Below are 24,820 nucleotides of genomic sequence, written 5' to 3'. Positions count from 1 at the left end.
TATTTTCATTAATTAAGTGTATTTCATCACCTGAAAGAAAGTTTAAAAAACCCTGACCTAAACTTATTTATTAAGATAACTATCCACATATTTTAGGCTTATAATTTATATTACATACATTTGATTCTTTAACGCAAAAATGGTTAGTTTTTTAGACGTGACACTGATATTTCTGCTGCCATTTTTTGGTGATTGAATGATTGTCAATGAAAAAAACAACAAACAAACAAGAAAAGAAGTAGAATTGCTGTTGTTCACATGATAAATGAGTGTTGGTGTTGCCCTACAATGTATTGGGCCCCTGTTTAGGGTGTATTTCTAACCTGTGCAACTGCTTCCCATGGTCCCATGTATCAGATTAAAAGGCTACAGCAGGAGGACAAAAAGCAACTCATTTATTAAAGTGTTGGCTGTTGGATATTGGGGTGTATTGGGTGATTATTCAAATATTTGTGGTTATAAATATAATTATATGAGGACATATTTTTTTTTATATGGAAATACATAGTGCTTCAGAGCACATCATTCCACCACACGGATGAAACAGCTATATATCTTTATTTTTGGTAAATGCAAAAATGAACCTTTGAGGACCACTCACTGACTGATGTAGGTGGAACGTTATAGAGTGCGAGTCATAACTTATCATTGCTTTCCTCGCTCTCCCATATGAAGCCATTTGGCAGAAGCATAAGCTGAAATGATGAAATATAGATGCACTTTTATCTGTTTCTTTTTTTTATTTCTTTTCTTTTGATTGCAGCCTCTTAGCAGGAAATCTGACTTCCAGTCCTCGGCATGTCGATAAGCCAGGACTGGTTGAAGGGAGCGAATATTTAAGGTGTCTTCGGGTGTGAGGCACATCTGTCTGGCAGCTCAAATCTAGCGCACAACAAGACAACAAATGCTGATCCCGGCCTTCTGTGCGGCAAAATAAAATATGGCTCAAGTTTTCATTAAGGTGCTATTGATTAGCTTTTCCTGGCAATGAATTACGTCTGACAGTAAATAAAAAGGAAAATATTTTTATGACTTTTCACAGGCCGTGCCAGAATCTTCTCTCTCGCTGGACTCGATGTGCGTCTTCTTTTTTGCTGAAATGTTTGTGACTCTCACAGAGATGCTTTTTTAGGATGTAAGAACAGCTTTAAGTGTTTAAATCCTCTCATCCTTTTGTTCATCGTGTATTTAAAAAGGCTGGAATTGAAAACTGGCTTGTTCTAGTCAGTCAGTTCAGAGGGTAAACATACTCATCTTCAGCTGCCACGTGGATGTTTGTACCCAAAACTGTCACAGTTTGCTAGACAATAATCAGGAAAGTGGAAGAGTGTGGAACGCTGGAGTTTAGTCTCAGTGTAAATCTATGTTCCACTTTCAGAACATGTCCTACAGTGTTTTGCTTCTCTTCCAACATCAAAGCAGCTTGATTTTTCTTTCCTTTTTAAGTTTAGCCCCGAGCTTCACTGTTCTCCGGCTTTCCTGCCCTGTGTGTGCGGATCGGGTTGCGTCTCATGTTGTAGAGATGAACGTTTAGGGAATAAAAGCCAAGTAACGCAAAGCTGTGATTTCTAAAAAGATTAAAGACGTGATTGTTAACAACTTTTGTCCTTTTGTCTTTTAAAACTCTTAAAATTAACATGATCCTAGATTCAGGTTGCATAATTGTGCAGTACGAAGTGTTGCTGCACAGCTTCAGCAACCCAGGTTTGATCATCTTAGGTTTTCTTCGGTTTCCTTTCGTCCCAGAAACAGGCCAGTTTTTAGACCAGATCCTTGGTGCAAGTGTGTGTGGGTGGTGTTCTGTTATGAACTGGTACCATGTCCAGGTTGTACATTCCCAGTGATTTTAGGATATGCTCTGGACCCACCAAGACCTTTGACTATGTTAGTGTTTACTGAAAATAAGTGTATAAATGAGCTTGTTGAAAACCAATGATTAAATAATTACCTTGGGAAGTTTAGCTTTGGGGTGACAATTCGACCAATAACAGGCAGTGGTACAAAGTAACTAAATTAATGCGTTTAGCTTTAGCTGAGCCTTGCTGAAGTTTAGCTGTTGGACGTGAAGAACTTGCTTACAAACGATGTTCCATTTCATCCCAAAGGGGGGTTTAAAAGGATTTCGGTCAGGGCACCAAAATTGTCAAACCATGTTTTCATGGACCTGGCTTTTGTGCACTGGGGCACATAAACTGTTTATACTTGTGGGTGGAACCAGAACACTATATAAGTAAAGAAAGACCTGGAAACTGTTAGAAGTGTACTTGTGGGTGGGGCCAGAACATTATATAAGTGAAGAAAGTCTTGGAAACTGTTAGTACAGTACCAGTGGGTGGAGCCAGAACATTATATAAGTGAAGAAAGTCTTGGAAACTGTTAGTACAGTACCAGTGGGTGGAGCCAGCTGTCTGTCTATGTAGATAAAGGCTTGGAAACTATTCGAAGAGTACCTGTGGGTGGAGCCAGTAATCACATATGGAAGGCAGTTGTGAAACCGCTCATTTTGAATTGTTTTGAGCCAGTCCTTGATTGACTGCACCAGTAATTAAAAGCTGTCACCTCACATTATTGCCGTACCTTTAGCTCACCAGTGTTGTGCCAAGTGCCAAGTGTAGATTTGCTCATATCAAAATAGACAGAAGATATAAAATAGGCTAAAACTGGGGGAGACTGGAGGAAAATCTGGTTTCTGTTTTAACTTTGTGGTGCAACTGGGGAATATTTGTATGTTTGACTCAGAAAACACTCATAAAATAACTACATTTTTCGCATTGGCTACCAGCCAGTTCGACGTGCTCTGTGTTCCAAAAGACATCTTGTTTACTCCAAGGGAGAAAAAAAATACTTATCCTCCACCACCCCCAGTGAATTTCATGGGCCATTCTGTGTGTGACCTGAACTGAGTTCATTTATTTAATTTTCTCCTCCAGATTGATTGGCCACAGCGCTCACAAACAAGTGACGAGGATTCAAGTGGACATTTGTGAAATTCTGGGAAAGAAAGCGTTTCTTGTGTGTCCGTTTGGTGGGCAAGGGGAGATGGGCCCTCCAGCCCTCTGAAACATGAGGCGTTGGTGATAACATTTCACACCCAACAGCGTTGCCCAACATGAAATAAGCACTCTGCCTTTGGCTGTGACTTTTTTTCAGTGCTTGATGTTGACAGGCATTTTAAAATGTGCCAGAAATTAATTTGTGACCACATAGTCCTGTAAACAAATCTGTAGGGATCTACTCCTATTATAGTACAGCCTTTTTACTGGCGATCCACTCAACAGATTCTTAACGTACAGCTGATGCATCAGATAACCTCCTAACCTTTTCTGATCAGTAGTGCTGGAGTTGGCCCCAATACTAAGTGCAAGCCAAACTCAAGGGTGGCACCATTGCATTTCTGTCTAATTATAATAGACCTATGTCATATTAGTATGGGCCACTCATGTTTTTAAGGTAACCGTTTAGCCAGGAGAGAAACAGTTGTTTCAATTCACTTGAAACTTACTGTTTAACACACTGCATTTTGCTCTATTCTAGTAACAAAACACAATATGTTGTGAATCTGTAATATGTCTCAATATCAGACACAGACGGAAAAACATTAAAAACAAAAAAGTTCCCACCAAAACCAAATAAAACCAAAAACGAAAGCGTACATTCATCCTGATCTGCGTAAAACTAAAATAATTTGCAGAGAAATACAGTATAAGCAGGTATGTTTCTAAAATTATTTGGGACATGATGTCTTTTTAGAAGTGTTTAGTGTAATGTTAGCCAGTGATTAAGCCCTTTAAACACTCAGCTACACTGAATCCCATATAGTTCGGTTTCACTACATATGCCTTCTACAAAGCTATATGTAAAGTCCTTATAATGATGTTTGTTCACAAATGATATCTTTGCAGAACCCCGGGCAATTATGTAAAGCCAGAAAATAGAATCGTATGTATTTAAATAAGGAAACTCGGTGTGTAAATTCTTTATTGTCTTTGGTTCAAGTACCAAAATACATTGTTAACAAGTTATTTCAGATACTAGAACATATTATATATAAAATAATTCTAGTTTATACACCCCTCCACCACTGACTGGGGAGCCTCGGAACTGACACACGCCCCGTCCGACATGTGAGCAGTACCGACTGCCTCTTTTCACCTGCACGAGGCGAGTTCTTATGCCGACCAGCCTTGTGCACAGAGAGCCACACCCTGATCAGCATTATTCCTCAACTCTGCGCAGGCGCCATCAATCAGCCAGCTTGAGGTTGTAATTGCACCAGTTATGAGGAACCCTGGTCCGGCTTTACCAACTCTGTGAACAACAGCCAATCTGTGAACAACAGCTGGATGGCAGAGCTAAGATTCTGTACGATGTATTCGAAATCCCAGCTCTGGTGTGCTAGCGTGCTAGCGAAATTCTTTAATGAATAAAAAGAAACGGATCAAAATGGAATGGGTTTAATAAATGTAGTTCTGAAATAGCGTCCTAGAACTTCTACTTCTCTGAATAAAAGAGCTCAAACTAGTTTTTCTAGTTAAATACAAATCAAAAAAACAGAACACACGATTAAATGCTGCAAGAGTGTATTTATACATTATGCCAGGAAAACCGGCAGTTTCTGAGCAAAAGGCTTTTTAAGACGTGTGTTGACACAAAACGGTAACGACCTCACTTTCTCGTACTGCAAAATATGTAAAATTGGATTAAAATCTTGCTACAGGCGTAAATCCTGTTAGGAAAATACATTTACTAAACATTTACAGAATGAAACTTTTTTGTCAGTAAGCTCAGTGTCTCTGGAAGATGCCCGAGGCTCGCTGGCTGACACTTAGTTAAGAATCTGAAGCCCTAGGTGTGTACCAGGTGTTTTAGTTAGATTTGTTTTTCCACAAGTCAAATGGAAAAGTGCCATCTTGCTCAACAGCCCTATTAATTTCTTATATTGCTGTGCAGGATCAGGCCCTGAACCACGATTTTTACTGCAGAATCTTGGTATTGTGAGGCATAGCTTCCAGTTTACGCTTTCAGTTAATAACAGCTTGGTGCACGAAGACTCCCACAAATCAACACTTTGGGCGAAGGATCAGTTGGCACCATGCCCGTCAGTACCAGTCTATCGCCAGGACATGAGAGGGAGATAATACACAAGTTTGCACGCATGCAGACACTCATTTAGTCACATACGCACATCCTTTCTTGCTGATACAGAAATCGTCTCACAGTATTACTCACACTTTCTTCTACACACACACACACACACATACACACACACACACACACACACACACACACTAATGATACGTTATATGACATTACAAAGGTTTTATTTATGTTTTTTACCCTAAAGAAATAAGACTGCTTTTCTAATTGGTATAAGTATGGCAGATTTTTATTGTACATATACATTCATACTGTGGCTGATGAAACACTTCACTGATTTTTCAACCTAATCGCTACCTACACTAGTTACATTCAAAATAAAGTTCATGTTAAGATGAGTCAGTTGAGAGAATGTCTTACCGAAGCTGTTCTCAGGTGCTCTTATCCAGTTTTTGCTCAGCTAGTGCTGAGCAATATGAAAATACAAATCATCTGATGATACAGACGTGTGTACAGGTAGATATTTTCCTGTCATTCATACTGCAGTACACCAGATAGAACCTGTGCTGTAAACCTTCACAAAATAAAATCCCTAATTGAATGCAGAACTGTTATGAAATTATTTCTATGTTTGTTTATTAGAGTTTTAATGTCATGTTTTACACTTTGGTTACATTCATGACAGAAACAATAGTTACTCATTACACAAGATTCAGTTCACAAGGTTATATCGAACACAGTCTTGGACATTTTAGTGTCTTCAATTTACCTCACTTGCACGTCTTTGGACTGTGGGAGGAAACCGGAGCACCCAGAGGAAACCCACGCGGACATGGGGAGAACATGCAAACTCCACACAGTAAGGACCTGGACCACCCCACCTGGTGATCGAACCCAGGCCCTTCCTGCTGTGAAGCGACAGTGCTACCCACTTAGCCACCGTTACTATTTCTATGTAAAATAATTTAGGATGCATGGCAGACAGAAGGGAGGTTTTCTTCATGCAAGGTTTACAGTCACAGTTTACTTGCTGAATTTCACATAGATTGGAAATATGTTAAATATAAAATTTAATTGGTAAATTTGTAAATTACAGTAGGCCACTACTGCTGGGATTTAGGGTGCAAATCTCCAGCAGGGCCATTTGCCTCAGTCAGGCATCAAGCATGATTGGCTATGTCTGTGGAGGGCAGTCTACAATGGATTTGTGTACTGCCCGGGGTGTGTTACTGCATTGTGCAGTAGAAACTAGTGGTAAAACATGAAAAATATATTAAATAAAAATAAATTTAAATAAAAAAATAAAATTAAATAAAACTTATATGTTCTATTTCCAAAAGTTCTGGTGTATTTAATATATTCTTCCCAATATGTTAAACTGATAGAATAAACAGAAGCAGTGCTCTTAAATTTGCAGGGAAAAATTTAAATATGGAAAGTTGAATTTAAATCAAAAGAAATTAATTTTTTTCTTTAAATAATAATTAAATAAAGAAGATTTGACCAGAACTGTCTAAACATTTGCATCAGACTTCATGATCAACTCATAGTAGGATTCATTTAAAAGATGTTTATTGCTTCTGGCATCAGTTGGTACAATAAGTCACATAAAACATTAAAAAGTATATTAAATGTTCAGAATGTGTCACATTAGTTGCTTTCTCACATCATCTCTGTGTTCCTGTGTTTACTACTTAAAAAAACCCTAAAGATCTTCATTCTGTTCTAAAGAACTATTAAAATAAGCTTCATTATTTGGGATGTTTGTAGCCACCTTTCAGGCAAGCATAGTAAAGCCTTTAGTTTAGCTTTGGCTGGCTTCCTGGCTAGCATTAGCCTTAACTGAACATTACAAATTACAGTGGAGTTGAAATGTGCTGAGGCAGTGTAACGGTTTGCTAAACTTTGTTTGTTGCGTCTAGCAGACAGGATCATATTTACACAAACCCTCAGAACCCTCAGATGCTAACCATCTGATAAACTGTGCTACTTAAACAGTTTTGATGCTCATTTCAACTTTTACACGATTCATTTTCCTAAAAAGAAAGCTTGTGGTTTATGACTATGACTATCGGATTGCTGCTCTGGACTCGCTCCCTGTAAAGACAATGAGACACACTGCAGAAAAGGAAAGAGGGGTAAGAAAACTTCTTTCATCCGGGTCGTAACCGCTGCCATTCCCATGAGGGCCACACATAAGGTCTCAATTAAACAGGCAGCGCTGCGCCAGGAGCATTTTGCTCACAGATTTGTTCACGGAGAGGAATGGATGTCATACGCTGGGCCGCAACGGTCCGGGCGCACGGCTGCGGTGCACAGATGCGGAGCGTCGATTAAAAGCGGTTCTTTCTTATTACAAGTGGAATTTCCTCCACGCTGATTGAAGTTTGAGCATATTGCTGCCATACTCGCTCCCACAAAAAAAGTGTTTTAATTCTGGAGAAAAAGAGAAGCTGAGGGCTGGTGAACCGGAGGAGTTTCAAAGTACTTTTTACTCCCCCGATACCAGATACCAGAGTATCAAAGTTGCCTGATTTAGTGGAAGTGCTCCAGGAACAATGTTTTTTAGTATTCATTTCCACTCTTTTCTTTTAGAAGTGGCTTCAAATGACTGATTTACGTGATCAGCTCAATTACCAGCAGTTGCACGGACAGCCGGTTGAATTTACACTCTCTTTGAAGTAAGAGATCAGCCATGTGAATTCATATCAGAAATTGATATTGATATGCTTTTTTTCTTTAATCAAAAAAAGCAAGAAAGAAATGCTACAATAATCAAACTGGTGCCATTTAGCAGCTCTGCGCTAAGTTAATGGAATCCTGTAATGTTTAGTGTGAAGCATCAATCATGCAAAAATCTATTGTTGCATTAGCCTTGAAAGAACAATAATAATAAAAATGCTATAATGGCTTTAGCTTCCTTTCCATAAATCATGTTGCAGGGGGTACAGTGCTCTGTGTGTGTGCGTATGTGTGTGTGTGTGCGTATGTGTGTGTGCGTATGTGTGTGTGTGTGTGTGTGTGTGTGTGTGTGTGTTTATTACGAAGACGACTTAACTTTGTTGAATATGCCATTTCAGCCCTTTCAGCCTATTGAGGACACTGAATATTGATGCGATGGTAAACAATAATAAGGTTTTTTCCACCACTCGTTGTCTTGTGGCTGAGTACAGCATATAACACCGTGTATTTCTGGGTGACTGCGTCGCTTCTGGCACATTTGGCCGTGACTCTGAGCGCCGCCGCTCCGGATAGCCACTCACCGTTCGGCTGTAAATCATCAGTAAATGCATAAAAATGGTGTCGAGTGGGAGATTTACTGTAACGACACAAATCCTTTTAAACAAATATTAAAATAAGGCAACAAGGCGGCTGAAAGTCATTTAAGAGGGCATCTCGCTTCAGTTTCGACGCAAGCAGTGAAAGCTGACAGGCTGTCGGAATTTACATTGGTATTAGCATTTGATTGATGACACTGCACACACTCAGCTTTTGTTAAGTTGGAAGGTGGCGGCGGTGTATGATGCAGTTTCTTCTTCCGCTGATTCTATATGTGTACATTAAGAGGAAGGAAAGAGGCATGGCAAGAAATAATGTCTCTTTTTTAATGTACACTAGATGGTCAAAAGTATGTGGACACCTGACACTGAGCTGGTTGGACATCTCATTCCAATTCCAATTCCTAATATGCAGTGTCCACTCCCCTTGTGGCTTTAACAGTTTACAATTTTAAAGCGAGCGTTTGTGCACTGGACAAAGTCATGCTGAACACTTTTGGGAACATTAGTGCCTGACCTCACAAATGCTCTTTTGACTAAATGGGCACAAATTCTCAGACACACACTCTTAAATCATATGGTTTGCCTTCTCAGAAGAGTTGAGGCATTTTTAGCCCAAAAGTGGGCAACATTATTTTAACGCCCATGATTTTTAAATCGTCCAACATACACATAGGGTGTGTTCGAAAAGCTAGTGAGCTCTCTACATAGGCAGCATTTTACGTCATCCTGTGCGCGCTCCCGAGAAGGAGGCTGTTCTAAATCCTAGATGCCTTAAAATCCACACTTCTGAGGCATCTTATTATTTCAATGTTATTTTGGCTCAAGAACGAGTGAGCATCGAACGCTGCCTTAGTGATCGAGACAATCCCAGCATTCATGGCTGACGGGGCGGAGAAACGAATGGAGTTATTTTCAAACGTAAATAAAATATTACTGATTTTTAACTTGTATAAACTTGTACAGAGTGTTTTTATTTGCAAGTTCGGGCTTGTCAGGAAATTTAACCGTTATCGGTACATGAAGGGAGATGTTATTGACGTTAGCGTGCTATGCTACCTCAGTTTATTGGTTTTAATGGCGAGATGCTAAATGCTAAACGCGAAATGCTAAACCCGATGGAATCACTATCTAAGTAGTGCGTTCGAATAACCTGCCTTTTAAGTCACTAACTTATTAGAATCCTCTCTACTAAGTCAGCTGCCTATGTAGACAGTAAGACAGCAAGGCAGCTCCCTAGGTTTTCGAACACACCCATAGTCAGGTGTCCACATACTTATGGCCACAAAAATGGAATTTGGCTAAGAGTGTCCAAGCGTTTACAAACTACTGTATGTGTTTACATAGAATTTTTTTTTCCAATTTGGATTTTAATTTATTTTTAATTATTTTTTTAATGAAATTAAATGTAATGTTTTCTTATTCATTGTGATTTACAGTGTGTAATGCGCTATATTTACTACAGTACATTTAATCATGAACACTTAAAAATAATTTTTAGTCTACTGTAGAACAAATTTCATTTCAATCTTAAATTGCACTAGGTACCAGGCGGTGCTATCGACCTGGTTGGGCCTGAGAAGAGCAGGTCAAGGAGTTTAATTACCTCCGTAAAATTGCAGAATCTCTGCTGTCCAGTCGAGGTGTTTGCACCAGTGTTGGTCTTTTTTCGTGCTGTCTGTGTGCGGTATGGTTCTCTGTGAGGCTTCACCCTTGAAAAATGACAACATACTGCCAGCTACTGCACTGACCAGTTTGCAGCTGACCTGTTCAAAGCTCCTCCAATGAGACAAAACTTAACGAGACTTATTGTACTAAAACAACGAGAGAGGAATTTCATTAGTGGGGAGAACTTATGAGCAGAAATAATTAAGCTCCTGTTCTTTCTTTTAGTACATTAAACCACGTTAAGCTTTTTTAATGAAAGTGTTTTAGACTCTCTGGGAAAAGGTGATTCTCACAATCTCTCAGAACCTCGAGCTGTAACACAAGTTTAAAAGTGAAACAGTGAGAAAAATCCAGCTAAACACAGATACATGTGGAGTTTTAGACTGGATTTGACGGTTATTTCACACAAATGCAGATTCGTCTCATATTCACACTTCCATGACGTTTACCGCACCGCTCAGGCAGAGCTCTGAGCAAAGCGGCAGTTTGTGCCAAGTCTCGTGGTGATTGAAGCACAAAACACTTCTCATGTGAATGTGCCCTAATGCTGGTACCATTAAGAGTCTTTATGAATTATTTGGATTTTTTTAAGCTTTGGTCAGGTGTTTGGTTGGTTTACACTGCTCTGTTTATACTTACCATTCATGTTCAGATGAGTCCTGGGAGACGTTCGGTGTGTCGGGGTGTGTACGTGTGAAACACACTGACCTCGGGAAGCAGGTTTAATTTCAGTAAAGACGGTTAAAGTACTGAAGCTGATCTGGCTTCACAGCAGGCAGGCAGAGCCTGAGGAGAAATCTCCATTACCCAGCTCCACACTTAACACTCAGCAGTGCATTTACACTGTGGGAGGGGAAGATAACGCTTCGAAAGAGAGGCAGGAAGAAAAAAACACCTAAAGTATGAAATTAATAAAGCTTTTAGTTGGCATAATCAGTCATTTTGAACTTGACTGAAGAGAGCAACAAAACAAATAAATTTTGGGGAGAGAATACATGTATTTTAATGCCTCCGAGCAAAACTAATTAAAGACGACACCTCATTTACATAAATAAGCATTATAATTTGCATGGAGGCACCAGGGAATATGACGGGAAAAAAAAGAAAGCAATATTTTGCACTCTGTTAATTTCATTTTATTTAGGATTTAAGCCTAATAAAGATTCACTTTGGAGAGGAGGAGAATAATCAAAAGGGGAAATGTGAACTATCTCTAAAGATGCAGCAGCCTCTTCAAAGCACCCTTTCAGAGGCAGGAGGAACCTCCTAATCACGAATAGCACTTTTTGGCTCAGTTCCAACACTCCTAACTCCTTGAAAGGTGAGAAAAAAAATTTTTTTAGAGCCCAATTTATTAGTATGCAGTTCTGGCATCGGTGGGTGAATTAATGGCGGGGACTGATAATGACTGTAATCGTGGCACAAATGGGGTGTTGAAATAGCAAACAACGGGCACCAGGCATGTAATAGAGCTTTTATTAATTACCTGAGCCGGGGCAGGAGCTAGACGCAGGATTTACAGTAGCGCTGGCAGCCGGTCGGGCCGGGTCATGCGGGCTGGACGGGTTTAATCCTACAGTAGAGGGGTCGGGGGAGAACACTGCTCGTGAGCTCTCTTTTAAAGTGCTTTATAACGCTGCTACTGGTGTAGAGATGAGATCAGCGCCGGGTTTTAGATCTAGTCTGTGCTTTCCGAGAAAAAACTCACTTCGGTTTGACTGAGGCTGTACGAGCACTGGTGTGTTTTACAAATTTAGAAATAGCCTTTAAATTTTTGATCTAGGTTATAAAGTAATGTAATTTCTCATTTAAATAGCACGTCCATGGGTTCTGTTTTTTGGTTTGTGTTATATGCTTACATTTGTGTACTCTTGTGATTTTTATTATTGATTGTCATTGTGATGTGCGGTGGGTGGCGCAGCGGTAAATTACACTAGCTCACTACCACTGCGATCCAGGGTTTGAATCTCAGTGCTATCTGCCAGTCTGACGTCTGTTTTATATATTTTTTTATATTTTTCATTTAGTTTTTTTGTATTTGTAAATTTTTTTTTTTGTTATATATATTTTTATGCGCTTTTCTCCCATTTCCTCCCAATTTTAGTGTAGTCAATTTGTCTTCCGCTGCTGGGGGATCCCCGTTTTTTGCAGTTGAGGATATATTGCTGCTCACGCCTCCTCCGACCCGCGCGCAGTCCTTAACGGAACCCTTTTCCACCCATGCACTCTGCGTCTCTATCCGCCAATCAGGGTCCTTACACAGCGTTTAAATACCCCACCCACATATTCCGGTCATCCCTTTCTGCAGGCACTGCCAATTATGCTCACTAGATGGGACTTAGCCCACCGGTGGCAACGCCCTATTTTATTTTTTTTATTTTATTATTGCTGCTGATCTCACTGAGAGCTACCAAACAAAGTTTCATTATATAACTACATGCAGTCATGACTGGCTGTGTCTGAGGGAGGAAATAGATTGAGGCATCATGATGGATTGGCGTGCTGTTCGGGTTGTGTTACTGTATTGTGCCCAGTGATTCTGGGGAAAACTGGACCCACTATGACCATTACCAGGATAAAGTGATGGTGAAACATACACATTAAATGAAAATAATAATAATAATAATAATAATAATAATATTATTATTATTAATATTATTGTATACATTAGATTTGTGGTATTTTGGCCTGACCCACAGAGAGTAAAATGCTTTGTTTTATTGAATGATGGGATTTCTTTAGCTGACGTGCTGAACAGATTAAAGCTTCTCGTTGGTACAGCAGCGTAGAGGCCGACAGAACTGTGAGTCATACATTTATTTCTTCATGATAATTAGACCAGCTGTTCCAAACCACCTCTGTTTTTACACAATATTTGCACTCTTTATTAAAATACGACCTCTGTAAAGATTTTACAGATTAAAGGGTGACCTTCATCACAGAACCATATGTTTAGGAAGTCAGGGCCTGCATTTCTTCCCCCCAAGTCTTTCATGTGAAGTGCTGTACATAAATAAAGACACGTACCAGAGACGTTTCAGAGGAAACAGGCTGCGCCGCATTATTATTTTAAATGAAATGATATCTCCGAGTGAAATCATGGACTAGACCAGTCAGGACCACCTGGATGTCAACTCCTTGATTAAAATGCTCCTTATTACCCAATGAATCCTTAATGGACAGTACACTTTAAAAAATGGAAGAAACAATTAGAGTTTTACTGCTCGCTGGGCACTGCTGATTTCTATAAATCACGCCGAGGGTGTAAATATTACAATAAAAAAACGGAGAGCTACCCCACATACATAATCAACAAGTCCCTGCACCCGATTCCTCACTGTCTTTTTACTACAATGTTCAGCTCACTTAGTTTGCTTTTATAATAAGAAGAGAAGGAATATATTTAACTACACTACAATGGGGAAAATACACTTTATGGGCAAAGGTTTGTGTTGGACATTGCCTTTTATAAACAGGGGCATGAAAATGGAAAGCCTATTGATCATTTTATAAGCTACACCTACCATACAGATGTAAAATGTGGGTATATAATTACTGACTGTTGTTCATCTGTTGCTCTTTTCACTTTGTCACCCACCTGTACCCCATTTATCAATCCAAAAGGACCCACATAGTGCAGGACTGACCAGATGATGTTTGGGTGATGGGCCAGTCTCACCACTGTAATGACACTACATGGTAAGGGGTCAGTGGTTGCCTAGTGGGTAGAGCTTCGGGCTATCAACTGAAATGCAGCCACTGTTGGACCCTTGAGCAAGGCCCTTAACCCTCTCTGCTCCAGGGGCGATGTACAATGGCTGACCCTGCTTCCAAAACAGGCTGGATTATTGGAAGAAATAATTTAGTTGTACTGTACGTCTGTATATGTATATATGACAAATAAAGGCATTCTAATGACGTGGTGTGTGTTGGTTTCGTATAAGCGTTTCTTATAAGTGGCATTGTTGTGAAGATTCTGAAATACAGTTTGAAGCGACTGGCCTCTTCGTTAGGAACTTATACCCTGTTGTATGTGTGCCAGTAAAGACTAGAGCTGTCTTCTTTTTTATGTACAATATGTGCTAATTTTCCTCAAGTTAAAGAAGTAAAAGAAATCCCAACAACAATCCTGCACCTGCTTCACATATACTATGTTATTACCAGGTTAGTGTCATTGCAGTGCTGAGCATGGTTCACCAGTCTACATCTGGCCAGTTTGATTAAATAATGGGGTACTGTTGACAAAGTGTACAGAGCAACAGATGGGATACAGTCAGTAATTGTATTCCCACAGTGCTCATCTGTGGGCTAGGTGTAGCTTCTGAAATAATCACTGAATGATAATTGTACCTCATGTTTTTATGTATTTATTTTATTACAGATTTAAAATGATGTTTTACACTTCAGCTTCATTCATGACTGGACAGGTTACAAGTTCAATGTCAAAAGCCAGTTTTAAATTTCCAATTCACCAAACTTAGATGTATTTGTACTGTGGTAGGTAACTGGAGCACCCGGTGGAAACCCATGCATTTATCAAGGATCATCTGACTGTGAGGTGACAGTTCTACCCAATAAACCACCGTGCTGCCCTTGTACCTTATAAAGTGTGCGGTGAAAGTCTATCACAGTAGAAATGCTTTACCTTTTTATATATATATATATATATATATATATGACAAATAGGATACATATATACATACATTATATTTTACATTCAATTTGTAAATATATATTATAATAAAACAATAATAATAATAATAATACAATTATATTACCCAGCCCCAGTGAACACTATTAATTTGAGAATTCCTGAAAATTCTTTCTATATTTGTTATATTTGCCAAAAATACAGAGTCAGACAAAAAAAGGACTTAATTGGCTTTTATTTCAACTTGATTTAACCCCTGTACTTCTTCCCAGCAGCAGAAGCCCATAAAACCACCCACACACATCCACACTACAAAGACAGCAGCTGGGTTTTATTTTACTGAATAAAAGCAATACTGGTTGGAGCCCTTTGAAATCATTAATAGATAAAAAGAATCAAAGATCATGTTACATCTGGGCAGCGAGATCGAAGTTTGATCATCTCTCTCTTTCTCTCTCTTTCTCTGATCTACCATTCCGATAAAAGAAAACAGTTGAATTTAACCCGGATACTAAATAACTGTAAGTCAGACACAGATGAATGAATGAGTGATTTTTCTTGCTGCTGTGGAGTGAGTATTTTTGTTTTGTTTCCATTGAGTTTGAGAGCAGTTGATGAGTGGTAATAAACCTGGGTGGTACCCAGCGTGTCGAGTGTGTTTAAAGGAAAATCTGCATGTCTGGAACTGAGATGAACAGAAAAATAACTAACTGTAGTCCATCTGTTTCTCTGCATGCTTTGTTAGCCCCCTTTCACCCTGTTCTTTAATGGTCAGGACTCTCTCAGGTCAGGACTCTCCCAGGTCTACTACACCTCACTGTCACTGCTGGACTGAGAATAGCACACCACCGAAGATAACCAGCCAACAGCACCCCGTGGGCAGCATCCTGTGACCACTGATAAAGGTCTAGAAGATGATAAACTCAAAACAGTAGCAATAGATGAGCGATCGTCTCTGACTTTACATCTACAAGGTGAACCAACTAGGTAGGAGTGTCTAATAGAGTGGACAGTGAGTGGACACGGTATTTTAAACCTCCAGCAGCGCTGCTGTGTCCGATCCACTCATACCAGCACAACACACACTAACACACCACCACCATGTCAGTGTCACTGCAGTGCTGAGAATGATCCACCACTTAAATAATACCTGCTCTGTAGTGGTCCTGTGGGGGTCCTGAAAATTGAAGAACAGGGTGAAAGCAGGCTGAAAAAAGTATGTAGAGAAACAGATGGACTACAGTCAGTAATTGTAGAACTACAAAGTGCTTCTGTATGGTAAGCGGAGCTGATAAAATGGACTGAGTGTAGGAACAAGGAGGTGGTTTTAATGTTATGGCTGATCAGTATATATATATATATATTCAAATTCTAAGTAAAATACAGATTTTATGTGTAGGTAACACAAGTTCAGACCTTCTTGCAAAACATGTATTTTTTAAGGGAAAGTTTTTGTAAGTGCTCTTTGGGTGTGCACATTTTTTATAGTTCGTGAGATCACGCTGAAGAAATGTAGTGAAAAACATGTCATGTCACAACACATCAGCACTTGCTCCTATATAATCATACAAGGTTTTTTTCTATCCAACCACACAGTCCTAAAACATGCAGTTAATGATACATTCATGTATTTGAGTTCATTTGTTTCACTGCTGTGTGTTTAGTTTTCAGTCTGTATATTAGTCTGTTCAGGTAAATGAAAGTTACACTGAGTGCTCTTCATACCCGACATTTGGGGTTTTGGTTTTGTTCTTGTAGGTCAGAGACACTGATAGATAAATGAATTAATTTGTATTAAAAAACTAGAAACAGTGACACTTGTTTATTCTCTGTGCACCCTGGGATTGTGAGTGTGTGTGTGTGTTTGTGTGTGTGTGTAAAAAACAATGCTTGCATCAGACATTTGGCTTAAGGGCAGATGTGTGGTACAGGTGATTTTAATCTCCTCTACCATCTCTCATTTTTGCATTTACTGTTTATTATCAGCAGTCACATTCTAGGGAAAATAAACCTTAATAGTTTTTATGTCTCTAAACTGATCAGCTAAATCATATGAAATGATTAAAACTACAGTGGGGGGCAAAAGTCTGAGACCACTGGTGTAAATGCTTTTGTTTGCATTTTTCTTAAATGTAATACAATGTTTTTTGCCAGTGTATTGAAATCAGCATAGATGTTGGATGAAAGGTTTGGAATGGACTCTCCAGTTTACCTCATTATTATGTATCCACAAAGTTGAATCAGTTCATCTGGACACAAGTTTGTTGTAGAGATATGTTTCGTCACTCAATCCGAATGACTTCTTCAGTCCTCTACAACACACGTATCTCTACAACTAACTTGTGTCCAGAAGAACTGATTCAACTTTGTGGATTCGTGTACCTGGATTATTGAGCATGCATCAACAGATCATTATTATGTAGTTGGTTTGAGGTCAGGACTAGAGGCTGACCTAGAGACTGCAGGTGACTAGAGGTCCTCTAAACCAAACTCATCAGCCATACATTCATGGAGCAGGTTTTGTTGTTTTATTTTTGGAAATGCTTTGCTTTGGACCGCCCCAGCTGGGGATTGAACCCATGACCTTCTTGCTGTGAGGCGACAGTGCTACCCACTTAGCCACCTGCCAACTGCTAGGAAATTTTGAATTACAATGAAGAAGAATAAATGAGAAAGCATTTTCACCTGTGATCCCAAACATTTGGTCGCCACCATTAGTTGTATTTGGCCTTTGATTTTTGGATAGCAGGGCATCATCAGATTGTTTTAAATCTTGTATTTAGGATAAAAATATAAAAATATTTCTTGCCATGTCTACAAATAAATTTGATTGATCAATAAAATCAACCCTGCTCACTCAAATCATTTTGTAAAGTAAGTGGAGATTAGGTTTGTAGGTTTGAAAATGTAAGTACTGTATATTGCACTAACCATAAGTGCATTTTGAATCCGAAGTGTGTCGCGATCACACGTTCGTCCATTTTGACTTTGTTCTTCCCCCTTCTGTTTAAACCGTTATGACTGCATATATCACACCGAGCTAATTAGCATTATAATTAGCATTGTAATTAGCAGCTATAATAATTTCCTTTATTTATGATGGTTTTGGTTATTTATCTGATATAAAGGAGGAATATGCGCTCATTAGTCGGCTTTTTCATTCTGTTGTTTTTAGCCTTCGTGTGACTTAAAGAAAGTATTCGGCAATTAGCTTATAGAGGAGTATTAGCATAATAATGGAAGGTGCTGGGTAAATTAATATAATATTACTTTTCTGGGATTAAATCACGTGCTGGCTCTTCTACCAGATGTTTAAGTCATGTTTGGTGTGCCAGTGGACCCAGCTGATGCCTGCCTATCTACTGTACAGTAGAGTGAATGTGGGAAAGATACTGGAAACAATCCAGCACAAAATTTTTAAAAATGTGGAACTTTTTCTATTCCACAGTTAAGGCATTTATGCATTTCAGGGGCAGCACGGTGGCTCTGTGGGTATCACTGTTGCCTCACAGCAAGAAGGTCCTGGGTTTGATTCCCAGATGGAGCGGTCCTTTCTGTGTGGAGTTTGCATGTTCTCCCTGTGTCTGTGTGGGTTTCCTCTGTACAAAGACGTGCAAGTGAGGTTAATTGGGGATACAAAATTGTCCATGACTGTGTTTCATATTAAAAACTGATGAATCTTGTGTAAGCAATAACAAACGTTCCTGTCATAAATGTAACCAAAGTGTTTAAAACATGATGTTAAAAAATGTAATAAATAAATATTGAATAAATTATTTCACATTATATGTGGCAAAAAAACGGTTTCTGCTCACTGAGCAGCGAGCTTAAAAACAATCCACAACATTGCCGGTATTGACAGTTTATTAACATGCAAGCTCTGGCACTGGTCGTCATTTAGAGACGATAAAAAAGATTAAAAAGAAGTTTGTTATTGAAACTTAATTGCTTTGATTAAACAGCCACAACAAGCAAGTTTAGTTAATATGAGATATTTAAAAGATAAACCTGGTCCCCATTCACAGTTTATTCGTCTCTGTGCTGTATTTCAGCAGTGCTGTGTTTCTTATGTGTGTTTCACTTCTGTCTACATCATAGTTATAAACAATTTGTCTTATTGGAGGCAAACTTGGGCAAAAATCTATTAGGCTGAACATTGTGTGCAGCAGCAAACAATTTATGTATTCAAAAGATGATTAAAAACCTTCATCACCTCTTTACTAACCACTTAAACTGACATGTACTTACTTACTGACACTCTTATGCATTTCCTGCAAAAAAAACCCCAAAAACACTTCGGTTCTAACAGGTTTTAGCAGATTTGTGTTCTTGAACTGTTGTCCACTTAAAATAGAGTAAGGTCATGTTCACTATGGAAGCACTTCTGTAAGTCGCTCTGGATAAGAGCATCTGCTAAATGCCGAAAATGTAAATGTAAAGCAAACCTTAAAAACTGAGCGTCAAAGCTGTAAATCTGCACAGTGTATGATGCTCAATGTAGCACAACAGAAGAAGTAAGCGGCACCACTTCAGTTCATATGAAACGATAGCACAGCCAGCGTGAAAGCGTTTTTGCCGCGCATCATGTAAATGCAGCCCTTAGGCAACTAAACTACCTGCTACTCCACCTGCTACTCCACAGTGCCTGCAGTCCTAACATTCAGCGCTCTCAGCTCGTGTCATTTGCATTTTGTTTTATATTCTCAGTTCATTTTCATTTCCAGTAACCTCAGTCACCTCGTCATGATAAGATCTTTTTTTGGCATTTCCTCTTTTTCATCCATTCGACTCATTTTCAATTCCCCTTTGCAATTCCTCACGCCGGCTGAAGATAGCTGCAGACGAGCACTGCCTCTATCGATGTGTGTGCGGTAGCGGCTGCTTCTTTTCTTCAGCCAGCGGTGGATTCTAACAGAAAGCCGTACTGTATACTGGGTCAAGCTGTGATAAGCTCAATGTTAGCCAGTGTCAGTTAATAAATAGGAGGCACAGAAACGCTGTTCCTTCTTCTTAAAGACCAAATACAACTTCTGCAAGCCACAGTTTCATATGACATTATTGACATTATTATCTTTCAAACGTAGGCTTTACTAATGCACCACTTTACATTGTTTTTTATTATTATCTTTTTATAAATTTTTACCCCTTTTTCTCCCAATTTACCATAGCCAATCCACTGCAGGGGACCTTAATGGTGACCAAGGAGGGTGCCGGTCCCAGCTAACCGGTAGAAAAGCCGAGATTAGAACTCGGGAACCCAAACCCGGTAGCTTGGCGGCGACCAAGAAGGATGTCCCTCTGATGTGTGTGTGCTCCACCAATCCCTTCTCATTTACCCATACTTCAGTGAATTTGCACGTGAGGTCGGGTTTCGCTTATAGAGAGCCACGCCCCGTTCTCTGCACTCCTCCATTTTTTGTATAGGCGCCCTGGTCAACCAAGGTTCTTACCACAGCGTTGATAGCCCAGCCCCCACCCCTTAGTTTGGTCTTTCCCACCCAGCAGACTGGAAGCCAATTTGTCTGCTAGAGGGCGCTCAGCTGACCGGTAGAAGAGCCGAGATTCGAACCCGGGAACCCAAACCTGGAAACCCAACTCGGTAGCTCAGTGGTGACCAAGGAGGGTGTATATTCGCCGGACACACACTCACTCCCAGGAACCCGAACCCGGGAGCTAAGAATCTCGGCGCTGGTGTGCTAGCGGATTATCCCACTGTGCCACCTGGGCGCCCTGTGATGTTATACTTTAAATTAGGACTAAAGTCAGGATTTAAAGTTGCATTATTAAGTAATGCACTGATCCTGAACTGAAACAGAATTATTATCAAATATTTAATGATATTTTCCAGTTTAATTTACTGGGATATTTATGCAGTGAACACAACATGAATCTTAAATGTGAACTACTAATACTGATGCTGTCAGACTTTAGTCATTATTAAGTTCCGTCAGCTGCCTTTGGTGTCTTATTTCAAATAAAAAAAAGTTTTTTCCTTGCAAGTTGGGAAAATTGGGACAGTCCTAGTGACCAGTCGCCCCAACAGCCTCACAAAAATTACATTCAGGAGAATCAATCGACTTTTAGTAGAACCTTGCGTATGGGAATAGATCTGTGTTGTTGTGTATAGATGAATCCTGGATTTCCGTCAGGTGTTCTGCATGGAAGTCTACATGGATAGACATTTCCTGCTCCATAAAAAAAGAAAGCTTCAGGCAAGAGACGTCTCTAAAAGGCTATATAACTCCTTTTTATCACTCAGGCGGTCTTTCTCAGTGTGTTTCTCAGACGCCGAACGCTCTCTTTCAGCTCTTTATAAAGCCAGAAGCTCCTGTTTTGCTTTGAAAGGGGAAGCATGCAGAAATGCACAATCTAATAAGAAGACAAGATGGATGATAATGTCTTTTTATTAACTTACTGAGTGGTTTGTTTTGGTAAATTGAAAGTCGTATTTTTCTCTCTAAATATCTAATTGGTCTTTTGGCGGATTTTACAATGAAATGAAAGCGGTTATTGTGCCGCGGAATCAGCGGCGTGTGTAAAATCCTGTGTTAAAACAAGCCATTCACAAAACTAATATAAAATGATGTATAAAAGCTCTGGCATGACTTGAATGCTGATATGTCTGTGTGTGTGTGTGTGTGTGTGTGTGTTCGGTTTAAAGCTGGAGAAAAATGACAACAGCTGATGATGGCTCTGTTGTGTGTTTGTTTTCAGGATCAGCTGGCAGACATGTAAGAAAGTGATCGACTGACCAGTCCACCTAAAGGTAAGTTGTACTACATGTACCCCCTACTGCCACTTGTGATCCACTGTGGTATCTTTCAGCTTCTTTTTAAACGTTTACTAGTTACCTGTGTAATGGTCAGGCACACTGTTTAGGCATCTACATACAGACATGGTCTGTTCGAAAACCTAGTGAGCTGCCTTGCTGCCTACTGCCTCTTTAGGCAGCTGCCTCAGTAGAGAGGATTCTAATAAGACATCGACTTAAAAGGCAGATTATTTAGACACACTACTTAGACATGATTACATCACCTCAGTTTTCACTTACTAAGCTAACACAGTTGGGCTGCGGTGGTGCAACCCGCTAGCATGCCAGCTAACTTCTCCCTCAGTGTATCAAAAAGGGTTAAATTGTCCCTGACGCGCCCGAATTTGCAAATAATGTGAGAGAAGTTGTGCCGCACTGAATGCTGGGATTGCCTTCACTGCTAAGGAAGCATCAGATGGTCCTTCGTTATTCAGTCAGATTATTGCTTTGAATTAAGGCACTTTAGTAGGCAGCATTTTAAGGCATCTAGGAATTTAGACATGCCTTCTTCTCAGGAGTGTGTAGGTTGATGTAAAATGTGTCTATGCAGAAAGATCACTAGGTTTTCAAACTGACCCAATGTCTAGTCTGGAAGAAGGAGTGGGGATTTGAGATGATTGGTGTCCTGTCCAGGGTGCATTAGTGCTTTACAGCCAGTGATTCCGGTGGAAACCAGACCCATCGCGATCCTGACCAGTGTTTTTCCTTCACAGCTCTAATATCACAAGATGCTCTTCATTTAGCAAGGGGGTCTGCTTTGTTTGCACTTGTGTGCAGGACAAATTATGGAGTGCCAGGCTCCCGGGATACGTCTCTAAAATGACTAGCGGGAGGAATGTAAACAAGGCAGCTCGGCTCTGTTGTGCAGATGCTGTTTTCTCAGTCCTGTGATACACTTGCTTTGATTAAACTGTTTCAGCAATTCTGTTTGGATAGTGTCATTCGGATCTCTTCACCTTCTTTGCAAGAAGGTACGAAGAATAAAATATTGAACGGTGCGTCTTTAATAAATCTGGAGAATTATTCATGTATAGCATGAAGGACTCTGTGTTTGACTTTACCTGAGTGATGATATCCAAATCCAAATCTGGTTTTCCTACAATCACAGCAAACATTCAGATTCGGGTGAAGATTGTTGATTGTTGATGAAGTTGTGTTGATTTTCTGGTGAGCGCTGGGGGTACGGGAACAACGTTCAGGTTGCACCTCTGGTTCTCAGCACGGCTTAATGGAGTCACACATGCAGAGGAGCAGCCCAGTCACATCATGATACCCGGAGGCCTGGATTAATTAAGGGCTGAAACCTCAGGAGAAGCTGCCGTTCAGCGAGTGCTCGGTGTGTCTGCCTCACAATTTACCTCTCAATCCTGTACAAGACCGTCAGCATGGTTTCCTTTATCAACCTGCAATCAAGCAGCCAGCTGGAAAAACACATTGATGTTGTGGTGTGCTAACACTCGCTTGCATTTTATCGAAGAAAGTGCCAAATATAATTTGGAGAGCCCTACACTGATCTGCATGCTCCTCCACTTTCTGTACAGGCGCCTCGGGATACCAACCAGGGTCCTTGCACAGCATCGAAGGTCCCACCCACATTCACTCCGGTCTTTTCCCACACGGTAGACTTTAATGGCCTGTTTTTGTCTGCTGCAGGCATTGCCAATAATGCCTGCTAGGGGGCGCCCAGCTGACCGGTAGCAGAGCTGAGATTCGAACTCGAGAAATTCAGAATCCCACCGCTGGTGTGCTGTTTGGACGCCCTGACTGCCTATTCTAAATTTCTTTAAGGTGCGTAGGCCTGACTTTCAATGAACTGCTGTCCCACTCAAGGAGTATCCCCACCTTAAAACCAGTGGTACTTGACAAGGCTCTGGATCCACAGCAGCCCTGATCAGTCACAGAACTATTTAACTTTTTCGTCAGAGCTCTTTGAGACCAGGTTGTTACAGCCTACATGTGTTTTGTGTTGAACCCGCAGCTGACCCTCAGTGAAGCATTACTCACAGCCTACCGACTGTCTCTAATCCAAAACAAGCTGATTTAGCCAAAGTAAACAGGCTAACCCTCGGGCCACCCCGCTGTTCCAGCCGTTCTGCTCCCCTCTCAGTTAGCCCGGCTAAGTGAATGTTGGGAGGCAGATCTCAGTGGGAACCGGCTGCCGTGGAGGTACCTGGCAGGAGGGAGAGAAGTTAAGAGAGACTGAGCCAAGGATGAGCCGGGGAAATTCTAAAGAGCTTTAAATCGCTCCTCCCTGTTCCACCATCCCGCTGCGCGGCGGCGCTCGGCCCCGGAGGGCGGGGCGGCCGGGGGGAAGACCCCCTACTAGATATGATGTCTGCCAAGAGCTAGAGGAAGGTAGGCCTGTTGCTGTGAATGGGCAGAAAATTGAGGTTAACAAGCATGGCGCATGCTAAGTGGCGATGGGAGTCCCCGAGCTCTTGGGTAGGGCCCTGTTCCAGCAGCCTCCTCCTCTTTGAAAAGATACTGGCAGCATTTGCTGGTTCAGGCTGCTGGCTGGAAGTGACCAGCGCTGCTTTGTTTGAAATGAAGCCATCACCCACTGTGACCTCTTGATTAATGTAATCATTCTTTTGAGACGAATATGCTGCACTGCCTTGAGTATTTGCTTTCTTGCTGTAAGGAGACAGTGCTACCCACCGAGCGGCACTACCCACACTGTGGCTCAGGGGGTAGTGCTGCTGCCTCACAGCAAGAGGGTCCTGGTTGGTTTGATTCCAGGTGGTCACACATGGAACATGAAGTCAGGCCAATTGGAGCTACTAGAAATTGTATGTGTGAGTGTGTGTGGATGACTGGAACCTGTCCTGGGTGTTTCATGCCTTATTGCCAATTGAACTGGACCCACCGTGACGCTAACCGGGATAAAGCAGTAGTAAAACAGACAATAAATAGCTGAAGAATGAAAAATCCTTCAATTACCTTTACTTAGGGACAGTGGCTCTTGGCTATAAATCAGAACACTGAGGGTTAAATTAGATCTTTGCCTAGCAGCTAATGTTGGACACCTGAGCCAGACCCTTAACCTTTTTATTTACATTTGCATACTTTTTTATTCAAAGTGACTTACAATTATGATTTAATGCATTTTGAGCAATTGAAAGTTGCTCAGGGGTCCAACAGTGGAAACTAGGCGGTGATGGGGCTTGAACCGGCAATCTTTAACTGACTAGTCAAGTACATTAACTGCTGAGCTACTACTGGTTGTCTCTGTGGTGCTGCGTGTTGGCCGACCTTATTTTATGACTGAATATTTCATCAAACTGTACAAAATACAGACACTCATGATCATTATTT

At 40.5% G+C, this 24,820-nt stretch overlaps 1 long non-coding RNA gene across 1 annotated transcript in view; it reads left to right on the top strand.

The window, feature by feature from the left end:
* The window catches only part of LOC134333494 (uncharacterized), a 137,172-nt gene that overhangs the window by 34,383 nt on the left and 77,969 nt on the right, over positions 1 to 24,820 (top strand). The window contains exon 3 of the long non-coding RNA XR_010015388.1: positions 21,409 to 21,460. This is a non-coding gene — a long non-coding RNA (uncharacterized LOC134333494). The remainder of the gene's footprint in view (positions 1 to 21,408; positions 21,461 to 24,820) is intronic.

This window comes from Trichomycterus rosablanca, chromosome 19 (assembly GCF_030014385.1).
Source record: "Trichomycterus rosablanca isolate fTriRos1 chromosome 19, fTriRos1.hap1, whole genome shotgun sequence".
Classification (NCBI taxonomy): Eukaryota; Metazoa; Chordata; class Actinopteri; order Siluriformes; family Trichomycteridae; genus Trichomycterus; species Trichomycterus rosablanca.
The sequence above is the reverse complement of the archived record's forward strand: the minus strand, read 5'-3'. Positions and strand labels throughout refer to the sequence as shown.